Source organism: Pinus tabuliformis, chromosome 7 (genome assembly GCF_031772625.1).
Source record: "Pinus tabuliformis cultivar Carrire ecotype Pingquan chromosome 7, CPIR1, whole genome shotgun sequence".
Taxonomy (NCBI): domain Eukaryota; kingdom Viridiplantae; phylum Streptophyta; class Pinopsida; order Pinales; family Pinaceae; genus Pinus; species Pinus tabuliformis.
Genome location: NC_142293.1, coordinates 1,056,911,967 through 1,056,924,662, shown reverse-complemented (window position 1 = coordinate 1,056,924,662; position 12,696 = coordinate 1,056,911,967). Strand labels below are relative to the sequence as shown.

At 38.4% G+C, this 12,696-nt stretch overlaps 1 pseudogene across 1 annotated transcript in view; it reads left to right on the top strand.

Moving 5' to 3' along the window:
- The first annotated feature begins 492 nt into the window (after nucleotides 1-492).
- LOC149251287 (putative phospholipid-transporting ATPase 5 pseudogene) overlaps nucleotides 493-12,696 on the top strand; it is a 32,990-nt pseudogene continuing 20,786 nt past the window's right edge. Inside the window, exons 1-2 of the transcript XR_016265443.1 lie at nucleotides 493-1,048; nucleotides 2,451-2,472. The product of XR_016265443.1 is annotated as a putative phospholipid-transporting ATPase 5 pseudogene (transcript). The remainder of the gene's footprint in view (nucleotides 1,049-2,450; nucleotides 2,473-12,696) is intronic.

Genomic DNA, 12,696 nt, shown 5'->3' with positions numbered 1-12,696 from the left:
TTAATTTAAAATTTATAAAATTAACAATTATTTTTTTAAAAATTAATATATTAAAAAAATTAATTATAATAATGTGTTGTATAAAAAAATTAAAAAATATTATTATTATTATTATTTTTTATTTATTAAAACAAAATTTTGAAAACATATTAAAATTTTTAATCCCGCCCCTCCCAACCACTTACTTTAATATTAATGTTTTATTTAAAAAAAATTAAAAAAAAAACCCCCGCGCGCAGCCCCTCCCTCCGCCCACCCCCCCCCCCCCCCGCCCCCTCCCCCGCCCACCCTGCCCCCTCCCCGACCCCCTGCGCCCACCCACCCATCCCTCCACCCGCCTCCTCCCCTCCCTCCCCCCGCCCCCTCCCCAGCCTCCTCCACCCGCGCAGGGCCACCCCCGAGCCGCCCCGCCCCGCCCGTCGGGCGGGGCGGGGCGGCCCGGGGGTGGCCCTGCGCGGGTGGAGGAGGCCGGGGAGGGGGCGGGGTATAGAATCAAACCCCGATTGAACTGGCAAGGAATTATTACAAAAGATTTGCTGGCTCATCTCATCATAGGATTTGAACTAGTCTGGCTCAAGTTATCATAAGGTAGAGTAATATTTTTAATATTACAGATCCGAAATTGAAAGCGGGGTTGTAAAGGAGTTCAGACAAGATGCCTGATCATAGGCCCAAGAGAAAGATCCACCTTAGCAAGCTATATACATTTTCATGCGGTCGATCATCGTTACAGACGGAGGACTCCTTGCCCGTTGGAGGCCCTGGTTTTTCCAGAACTGTATATTGCAATGAACCAGAGAAGCACCAAGAAAAGCTCTATAGGCCCAACTATGTGTCCACTACCAAGTATAATTTGGCGACTTTCTTTCCAAAGGCTCTGTTTGAGCAATTCAGAAGGGTTGCGAATATATACTTTCTTTTCGCAGCGGCCTTGTCTCTCACTCCCTTGGCACCTTTTAGCGCTTCAAGTTTGATTGCACCACTGGTGTTTGTTGTTGGAGTCAGTATGGTAAAGGAGGGAATCGTAGACTGGAATCGCTTCTTGCAGGTTGGTATTTGAACTCATCTCTGTGGAATACATTTTTTTTGTTGGTGTCCTTGACTTGTGAAAATGTTTTGTTTGACGCCGACTCTAAATTGAGAAAGCAAATGAGAGAATTACTGTATCCCCATCTTTGCCAAGGTGATTAGAGGCCTAGTTTCTCCTTGCTAGGTGCATCAGCCTTATTTACTTTGAACCAACAAAACCCAGGGCTCACACATAGCTCCATGATTGTTAGGCGCCCATTGCTTTACCATGACTTGGGAGGTCCGCACATGGCTTCGGTGCTCTCCTCTATGTGGTATTTTTCGTGGAATGACTCAGGCAGATTTGAAATTACTGACTAGGCACTCAAACCAAGCTTATTGATGATTGTAACTCTTACTTTGATGAGTAGAGAAAGAATGTTGAATATTAGATAGGACAGGACATACAATGGAGAACAACACATACGTTACTTATAAAAAATTCAAATTGCAGCTTGGTAATTGACATATACAGTTGCATTATATCTGTTTTTAAGATGACAGTCAAGTTGTTAGAGTGTAAACTATCGTCATTAAACAAACATCCAGCTTTTGAAAGATATAATGTGAAATAGAAGTTCTATATGTGGCTCTAGGTCCACAGTCGAGGTTTTAACTGGCCATTTATTAAAAATAATCTATATCGAATTGAACTCCTACAAGTCATATGACACAATGTGACATGAAGCTTCTTATTGTTTGCAGAATAAAACTTATAGGTACTAAAGGGCATGTGAGTCTAAAATTTAGTTTATCATAAATTTAAGCTGCCCCTCTGATGTTTGATAGAGTTTACTGCGTAACACAGTGTTTTATGTATTAAAAATCATACTGCTCTAGGTCCTCACTTGAGGTTTTAACTAGCCTATTATTAAAAATGATCTATCCCAAATTAAACTAGATCCTACATATCATATGATACAATGTGGCATATAGCTTCTTATTATTTGCAAAATAGAAGTTATAGGTACTAAAGGGCCGGTTAGTGTAGAATTTAGTTTATCATAAAATTAATTTTGCCTTCTGATGTTTGATAGGGTATACTGCATAACACAGTGCTTAGGTGATATTTTCTTATGCCCTTGAGTTCATGGCATATTCCTCTAACTTTCAGGAATAATGTGCTTCTGGCTATTTGAATAGCGGCATAATATTTGGCACATTCAAGTTGTGGGTCATAGCAACGTGTATGAATATTAAACATTCATTGGCATAATCATTGCCTGAGACTTTCAATTTGATTTTTGTAATTCAAAGAATTCTCAAATATATTTTCTCTTTGCTGCAATAATAAATGTCTTCGCACATTTTGTCGGGATAGTGCAATATTTGCGACCAGACTTTCTTGTTATGGATCTGTAAGACATTTTTATATCTTGCAGGATAAGGAGGTGAATAATCAAAGTTGTTTTTTTTTTAAATATTAATTTCACTAGTCTTTTAATTTTTTTTCGTTATTTTTCTATTTTTTTCTTTAAACTAGTTTGTTTCTATTTTTTTTCCCTAGTTTTTGTTAATATATATATATATATATATATATATATATATATATATATGTTATTTCTCAATATTTACTTATATATATATATATATATATATATATATGTGTTATTTCTCAATATTTACTTATCTATATCTATATATATATATATATATATATATATATATAATTGTTTTTTTTTTTTCCAAATTCTTTTATGGTTTATGATATAAATTTTTTTTAACATTTTTTATTTTTTGTTTTTGTCTTTTTTATATATATTTTTATATTTGTTTTTTAGAGACAATTATTTCATGTGGATTGAAAATTTAATTAATGATGTATAAATATATAGAATATCGAAAATGTAAAATATCGACCTTCTTCTTTAAATATGCAAATCAATAAAAGCCCCACTACAAAAATAAAAATAAAAAAAATAAAAACTACAAAATTTAAAGAAGAAGATCACTTCCAAAATTATTAAATTTATGAAATAATTATTTACATTTCATACATTAGAAAATTTAAAGTAAAAAAAATAGGTCTTTTAAAAAAAGGGTTACGAAATAATTATTTACATTTCACACACTAGAAAATTTAAAGTCAAAAAATAGGTCTTTTAAAAAAAGGGTGTGATGCAGAATACTTACTTTTTAAAATCAACATGAAAATCACTACCATTCTAAAACTTGATTTCATCCTTGAACATGAAAAAAAATTAAAGTTCCAAAAACCATGTTTTAAAAAAAACATGTGTATTCTGCATCACCACTTTTGAAAATCGGGTCATTTTTTTGCTATCTCTACGAAACGGGTAACAGTATCAGTTCCCGTTTCAAAGTTTACATTGTTTGCCATCCAATGTTCCTTTCCTGGATTGTTCATGTACATGCTTACAACTCCCACTACATGTGCAATATCAGGCCTTGTGCAGACCATTGCATACATTAAGCTTCCAACTGCTGATGCATATGGAACTTTAGACATATAATCCATGTCTTCTTAGGTCTTTGGGCACATTTCCTTGCTAAGTTTGAAATGGCTAGCAAAAGGTGTACTAACTGGTTTTGCATTGTGCATGTTAAATCTTTTCAACACCTTTTTTATGTACTCATTCTGAGACAATGTTAATTTACGATTTTTACTGTCTCTAGTTGTTCTCATACCAAGGATTTGTTTTGCAGCGCCCAAATCCTTCATTGCAAATGAATTTGCCAATTTTCTTTTGAGCACATTTATTTCCTGCATGTTAGATCCTGCAACAAGCATGTCATCTACATACAGTAACAATATAATATAGCTGCCATCATTTTGCTTTTTCAAATAAACACAATGATCAAAGTGACATCTAGTATAACCTTGTTCAGACATAAACTTGTCAAATTTTAGATACCACTGCCTTGGAGCCTGTTTTAAGCCATACAAGCTCTTCTTCAACCTGCACACTAGTTTCTCCTTCCCTTTCACCTCATATCCTTGTGGCTGCTGCATATATATCTCTTCCTCCAAATCCCCATGGAGAAAGGTTGTCTTTACATCTAATTGCTCAAGATGCAAATCTTCAGCTGCTACAAGACTTAAAATGGTTCTGATTGAAGTCATTTTAACAACAGGAGAAAATATTTCATCAAAATCAATACCTTTCTTTTGTGCAAACCCCTTCACCACAAGTCTAGCTTTATACCTCTGTTTTCCTCCATCTTCTTCCTTCAGCCTGTAAACCCATTTATTCTTCAATGTATCTTTTCCTACATGAAACCTGACTAAATCCCAAGTCTGGTTATGCATTAAGGAGTCCATCTCTTCTTCCATGGCTACCTCCCACTTCTTCCTGCTTTCAACCTGCATTGCTTCTTCATAACATTCGGGTTCACCGGAATCAGTTAACAATAAATAATATAATGAAGGAGAGTATCGTTCAGGGGGTCTACTTATCCTGGTAGATCTTCTAACACCACTTTCAGGTGTTTGGGGTGCCTGTTGTTGTGGTGGTTGCTGTTGTTGTGGTTGTTGATTATTATTATTTTTAGGCACCTTTCCTTTTTCAGTGATTTCATCAAGAACTGCATATTCCTTGTTTTCCTTTTCCTGTTTCTTTTCTTGCAACTGATTCTTATACAAGACCTTTTCATTGAATATTACATCTCTACTCCTAATGATTTTGTGATTTTCGTAATCATATAAGCGATAACCAAAATCATTAACGCCATATCCAATAAAGGTACATTTCTTTGACTTTGCCTCAAGCTTTGTTCTATTTTCTTTATCAATATGGACAAAGGCCTCACAACCAAAAGGCTTTAAAATAGAGTAGTTTACCTTTTTACCTGTCTATGCTTACTCTGGAACACCACCATCCAAGGAACTTGAAGGCCCTCTGTTTATTAGATAAACAACAGTATCTACAACATCTGCCCAAAACTGTAAAGGCAATCTTGCATGCAATCTCATGCACCTTGCACGCTCCATGATTGTTCTGTTCATCCTTTTTGACACACCATTTTCTTGTGGTGTTCTTGGAACTGTCTTCTCTCTGCGAATTCCATGCTCTGAACAATACCTATCAAACTCTTTGCTACAATATTCACCTCCATTGTCTGATCTAAGACACTTCAATTTCTTTCCTGTCTCAATCTCAACCAAAGCTTTCCATTTCTTGAAAGTATAAAATACATCAGATTTATTCTTAATACAACAAATCCAAGTTTTTCTAGTTGCATCATCAATAAAAGTAACATAATAACGAGAGCCACCGAGAGATGATACCTGAGCAGGTCCCCATACATCTGTATGCACAAGCTCTAATTTTTCATTCTTCTTTTCTTTCCCAACTCTGAGAAATCTGACTCTCTTCTGTTTTCCATAAATGCAATTCTCACAGAAGTCCAAATCAACATTCTTCAAACCCAGAAACAAATTCCTTGAGTGAAGAATCTTCATCCCATTTTCACTCATGTGTCCGAGCCTATGATGCCATAATGCTGCATCTGCTCCTTTGGAAGTTAAAGCATTAACAGAGTTAGAAATACCATTGCATAAATACAATGTACCAACCTTTTCGCCCTTTGCTATTACCAGGGCTCCTTTGGTGACCTTCCAAGCTTTATATGTGAAAGTTGTCACACACCCTTCACCGCCTAACTGCCCTGTTGAAATCAGATTTTTCTTTAGATCTGGAACATGCCTTACCTCCTTTAATAGCCATTGGTTTCCATTTTGCTGTTTTACAAGAACCTTACCCATTCCAATGATTTTACAGGGTTTATCATCACCTAGACGAACTTGTCCAAAATCTCCTTGAACATAGTCATGAAAGTATTTCTTATCAGGTGTGGTATGGAATGAAGCCCCTGAATCTACCACCCAGGAATCAGTAATATTTTCGAAAGAAAGAATCAAAGCATCTTGTAACACCTCACCTGTCACATTTGCTTCATGATTATTTTCTTGCTGTGCATCTCCTTCTTTTCCCTTCTGAGATCTACAGTCTTTCTTTAGGTGTCCTTTCTTTCCACATTTCCAGCACACTATCCCCGATCTGGACTTGGATCTGCCTTTCCTTGATTTACTGCGATATCTTGAGCTCTTTCCTCTTTCCATTTTTCTTCCTCTAGACTTTGCACTCAAAGAATTTCCCGATGTCTCACCAGAACTTTTCCATCGCATTTCCTCGCTAAGGATAGCACCAACAACATCATCAAACTTTAAAGTACTAGATCTAGAAACGGAGTTACTAATGGCCATTACCAAACCATTCCAACTTTCTGGTAATGAGCACAAGAATAACAGAGCTCTAACTTCATCATCAAAGTTTACCCCTACAGAACTTAACTGACTTGTAACTGTATTAAAATCATTTAAATGGTTTGCAACAGATCCACCTTCCGACATATTCATATTAAATAACCGTTTCATAAGAAATACCTTGTTTGAGGCCGAGGGTTTTTCATATAGTTTCGACAATGTCTGCATCAAACCCTCTGTCGTGGTTTCCTTCGAAATGTTGAAGGCGACTGACGCAGCAAGGCACAACCGTATTGTTTCAAGTGCCTTTCTATCGAGAAGGTTCCATTCTTCGTCTTTCATACTTGTCGGAATCTTTGTTTTTCCGCCCAATGGTAGGTATAGATCTTTCTGATACATATAATCTTCCATCTGCATCTTCCACAGCGAGAAGTTTTGGCCGTTAAATTTCTCGACCCTAAACTTACCATCTTCTGCCATTGCTCCCACTCGAACCAGGAACCCTTCTTTCCTGCGAGTTTATCAGCCAAATAGACCTTCGGCTCTGATACCAGTTGTTAGAAAATTATATATTACGGAGCAATGGAACACGTAAAATATTGCAGAAATATAAACACAGAAAACGCACAAAACAAGAGAGACACAGATATACATGGTTCACACAGTTTGGGCTACGTCCACCCTGAACAGCCAGTCCTTCCTTTCTATTATCCAGTAAAATGAAGAGACACAACCTACAACAAATCCACTGTAATATCCTCTGTTTTCTCTCACAGTCTCACCTTTCTGTTTCTCGCTCACAGAATACACATCTATTTCACAGCCTCAGATACAATACCCTCATACAAAGAGAGGGGTTTCCTTCTAGGGCAAAAAACCCTAAACTAAACATAAGTTCTACCGTCAGATCATCCGCCTAATGAACGGCCCAGATTGACTAGAAATTACTATACTTTTACAAGGCAATTTTACATTTGTTTTTAGCTTCGGGGGCGCTGCCCCCGATGCCCCCCAGACCCCCGTGGAGGGGACAAGTCCCCCCCGCATCCCCCCGCATGGAGGGGTGTACAAGACTTCCTGGGATATACATCCGGCTGAAACAAAAACCTTTGAACAATCATGCTCCACACACAACACCAACATTCTCCCACTTGTTTTTTTCTTTCCACAGGGGGCCACAAGAGAGCTTAGTCATTTTCCCAGCCCTGAAATGCCCATTATCTCTCTACACCAAGAGAACTTCTCAGAGCTCACATATTTTGTCAATGCATCTGTAGTGTTCTTCAAAGTGTCCACCTTTACCAGCAACACCTTTTTGTCTTCTATCATATCCCTCACAAAGTGATACTGAACATCAATGTGCTTTGTCTTTGAATGATATGCGGGGTTCTTTGCCAAGAAAATTGCACTTTGGCTGTCATAGTCTATCCTTATAGCTTCCTGTACTAACCCCATACTTGAACACAATATCTGCAACCAAACTACTTCCTTGCTTTCATGAGCGGCTGCCATGTATTCTGCCTCTGTAGTTGACAATGCCACTACAAATTGTTTCTTACTCATCCAACTGACTGCACCTCCAAATAGGTTAAACACATACCCACTTGTAGATCTTCTTTGATCCAGATCTCTAGCCCAGTCTGCATCAACAAAGCCATGAATATCCAACACTCTGTCCAATCTTGGTCTTCCTTGGTAGCACAAACCATAATCACTAGTGCCATGCAAATACCTGAAAACCCGCTTCACTGTTGTCCAGTGCTCCTTCCCTGGTTTTGACATAAACTTGCTCAATACTCCCACTACATGTGCAATGTATGGTCTAGTACAGACCATTGCATACATCAGGCTATCGACTGCAATTGAATATGGAACACGGGACATGTCCTCTTCCTCTTCTTGTGTCTTGGGACACTGTTCAGCAGATAACCTCAAACCTACAGGAATAGGAACCTTCACCGGTTCACTATCCTGCATATTAAACCTCTGCAATATTGTCTCGACATACTTCCTTTGGTTTAACCAGAGCTTCCTCTTTGTCCGATCTCTTTTAATTTCCATGCCCAAAGTATAGTTTGCAGCACCAAGATCTTTCATGTCGAATTTGGAGGACAATTGGGTCTTCAAATCCTGGATAAATTCTTTATCATTTCCAACCAAAAACATATCATCCACATACAAGACTAGATAAATAACACGGTCACCAATTAATTTAAAATACACACAGTGATCTGCTTTGCTTCTGGTGAAGCCAAGTCCCCGTATAAATGTATCAAATTTCTGATACCACATCCTTGGTGACTATTTTAACCCATATAGGGACTTCTTTAACTTACATACCAGTTCTTTCTTACCCTTCACCACAAGTCCTTTAGGTTGCTTCATGTAGATCTCCTCTTCCAGATCCCCGTGAAGAAATGTTGTCTTCACATCCATCTGTTCTACCTCAAAATCAAAGGCAGCAGCAACAGATAAAAGTAATCTAATAGAAGTTACCTTGGCAACAGGAGAAAAAATATCACCAAAATCAATTCCCGGCACCTGGGAATAACCTTTTGCTACAAACTGAGCTTTGTATTTCTCCACTTTTCCTTCTGCATTTGTCTTCTTTTTGAACACCCATTTACTTCCAATGGGTTTCCTTCCAGCCAGCAACTCCACCAGATCCCAAGCCTCATTTTTGTGCAAAGATGCCATTTCATCAACCATGGCCTCCTTCCAGAGTTTTCCATCCTCTGAATCCACTGCTTCCTTCATAGTTCTAGGATCATCATCAGTAACAGACAAAGAAAAATTTGAACAGAAAGCAGATGGACTATACCTTTCTGGCTACCTTCTTTCTCGAACTGATCTTCTCACAGTCGGAGTTTGTGGCTCCTCATCTTCTGATTCCTCCTCTGCTGTAGAGTCTGATTCTTCCTCCTTTAGCTCAACTCTATCTTCTCAGGTTCCTTTAGTTGGACTTCATGTTTAATAACATCTCTCACCTCTCTAAACACCACATCTCGGCTATACATAACTTTCCTTGTTACTGGGTTCCAAAGCTTATAACCCTTTAAACCATCCTTATGCCCAATAAAGATGCACTTTTCAGATTTACTATCCAACTTTGTTCTTTTCTCCTTTGGAACATGTACATATGCATGACATCCAAATAACCTCAGATATGAAAGAGAGGGTTTCTTACCAGTCCATACCTCTTGTGGAGTCTTATCCTCCAACGCTGATGAAGGTGACATGTTGACCAGGTAACATGCAGTATCCATAACCTCTACCCAGAATTCTTGTCCTAACCCAGCACCATTGAGCATGCTTCTTTCCCTTTCCATCAACGTCTTATTCATTCTTTCTGCAACTCCATTTTGCTGAGGTGTATATGGAGTAGTCTTCTGTCGTGCTATACCACACTTCTTACAGAATTCTTCAAATTCCTTGCTGCAAAACTCTCCACCATTATCTGTCCTTAGCACCTTTATCTTCTTCTCTGTCTAATTTTCCATGAGAGCCTTAAATTCTTTAAACCTGTAAAAGGCTTCAGATTTCTTCTTAAGGAAATATATCCATGTATTCCTCGAGAAGTCATCTATAAATGATACATAGTACACATACTTACCCAGTGATGGAACCTCCACAGATCCAAACACATCACTGTGCACAAGTTCTAATATTTGTTTCGCCCTCTTACTACCAGAGGGGAAACTCATCCGATTCTGCTTCCCATATACACAATTTTCACAAAAATCAAAATTCAGAGAGCTATTACTCATACCTTCTACCATACCTTTACCATGAAGTATTCGAAGGCCCTTCTCTCTAATATGTCCAAGCATTTGATGCCACAGCAGGGTCTTCTCTCCAGAGATCACTAGATCTTCTGCTCCACTTTCAGGAACCACAGAACTATTGCACCCATCAATAACAGTGCTCCCTTGCAGCTTGTACAGAGTTCCAATCCGAACTCCCTGCATCAATACCAGTGCTCCCCAAACCATCTTGCATGTATCCTTCTCGAACACTATTTTTACACCTGCATCATCCAACTTTCTTACAGAAATCAGATTTCTGGCCAATGCAGGAATATGCAGAACACCTGGAAGTGTTCTAACTCTTCCACCTTGCAATTTCAACTTTAATTTTCCGCGACCAATGATTCTAGCCTTCCTATCATCCCCTAAGAAGACATCACCACCATCATATTTCTCATACCTGTAGAACCACTCTCTGTGGGGAGTGAAGTGAAAGGATGCACCTGAGTCAATCAACCATGCTTCATGATCTACATGTGTACTTGAAGAAGCCAAATACACATCCCCACCTTCATCTGAGGTGGTTTTCGCCTCTGCAGAAGGAGCATCATCAAATCCCTTTCCTTTGTCAGGAGCTTTAGATTTACAATCCCTTTTGAAGTGCCCTTCCTTTCTGCATTTCCAACACACCACCTTTACAAGTTTTCCTAGAGCTTTAGATCTCCCTCTAGATTTAGATCTCCCACTCGATGACTTATTTTTGTTTCTGTTCTAGGACCATCCTCGTACAGACAAGGCATCACCATTCGGGCTCCATATTTTTTCATCTCATCTCCTTCGTCAGCAAGGCTGAGACTATTTTATCAAACTACAAGGCAGTTTCATTGCTACCTATTTTAATAACCAGACTATCCCACGAATTTGGTAGAGAACACAAAAAACTGATGCAATTATCTTCATCTGAAATTTTATTATCAACAGACGCTAACTGACTTACCACAGTATTAAATGTGTTCATATGCTCTGTCACCGAGTCTCCATCTTTCATCCTCAGGTTATACAACTTTTTTCGCAGGAACAGTTTATTAACCAGAGACTTAGATTGGTACAAAGTCCCTAACTTGTCCCACAAAGCCTTTGCCATAGCTTCCCCAGATACATTCAAGAATATTGAATCTGAGACACACAATCGTATTGTGCTCTTTGCCTTTTGATCCAACTTTTTCCATTCTTCATCGGACACTCCCGTTGGTTTAGTACCTGGATCTATCACGATCCACTGATCTTTATCCACCAATAGATCCTCCATCTTGAGTTTCCACAACTCAAAACTCTAACCATTAAATTTCTCGCTCTCTATCTTTCCACTGCTCGCCATCTTCTTTCACCACCGGAATCGATCTCGCATATCTCCCACTGAACAGGGTCTACCACAGGCCCGAGCGAAACCCTTCAACAACAAAGGCGTCCCCTTGAAGCCAAAACTTCTCTGATAACCAAATGTAGGTTTTAACCCCGTATAGAAATTACCTGCATAATAATTCTAAAACACATAAAATAAACAATGTGAGAGCATAACATATAAAACACATATACACAAAGATTTTCCCCTAGATCCCAAAACCGGGACTACCAACTTGATTTTTCATTATGTTCCTTTCAATGTTACAATACATATTTATACATGTCGAAGCATCCAATACCATGGACCAAAAACCATCGCGTCCAAAAAACATGTGTGAAAATCATGCACAAAACCATAGATGGGTCTGCCCAACCTAACATAGGGTCCAAAACCAAAATTTTCCAGGGCGCTGCCCCAGACCCCATAAAGTGGGGTTACGGGTGCCCTTCAAACCCCCTGTTAACTACATGGAAAGAATATAACACAATCCAACAAAACCTTCCAAAAATATTAAGGCCTTCTCATTGTGATGGAAGAAAATGTCACTTAAGCTTGGTTCTGCAAAAAAAATTGAGGAAATTTTCTAAATTTAATTTTACTTATGTTGGTTCATTTATTCCTTAAAAACTTGTCATTTTGAAAACAACATTTGTTGAATACATTTTAATTAATAGAGTATTTCTTTTTCCATGCCCATAGATGTTGGCATTATGACACAGGTTGGCGCTATGGCACAGGTGTTGTCCTTGATGGCAACTCACTCTGGTGACAGATCTCAGTTCAGGCTCTCAGAATGAAGGAAAAGATATATACGCAGGTTCACCTAGATGAAGACGTGTACACACACAGGTTAGACATTACAAAGGCGCGTATGCGTATACACGCACTTTCACGCAAGGAAAAGCACGTACATGTTGGAGAACTTACTTTTGGTCCGTGGTATTTAGTTCTTGGTAATTGAACCTATGGTTTTGGGCCATGGTATCTCGTCAGAAGTGTTAATCCCAAGTATTGGGTCCATGGTATTGTTTTGTTATGGTTTTAGACCGTGGTATTGTGAAATGCCTAAGACTATAAAAGAGGAAGGAGATCATTTTGCAAAGGATCATATGAATTATTGAATATCTAATAAAGTGCTAGATCTGGAATACTAGTGATTGGGTTATGGTGCAGATCTGGATCTGAATGAATGATCTGGATTTAAACAGGAACGCAAAAAATTACAGAGATAACCATATACACAAAAATGC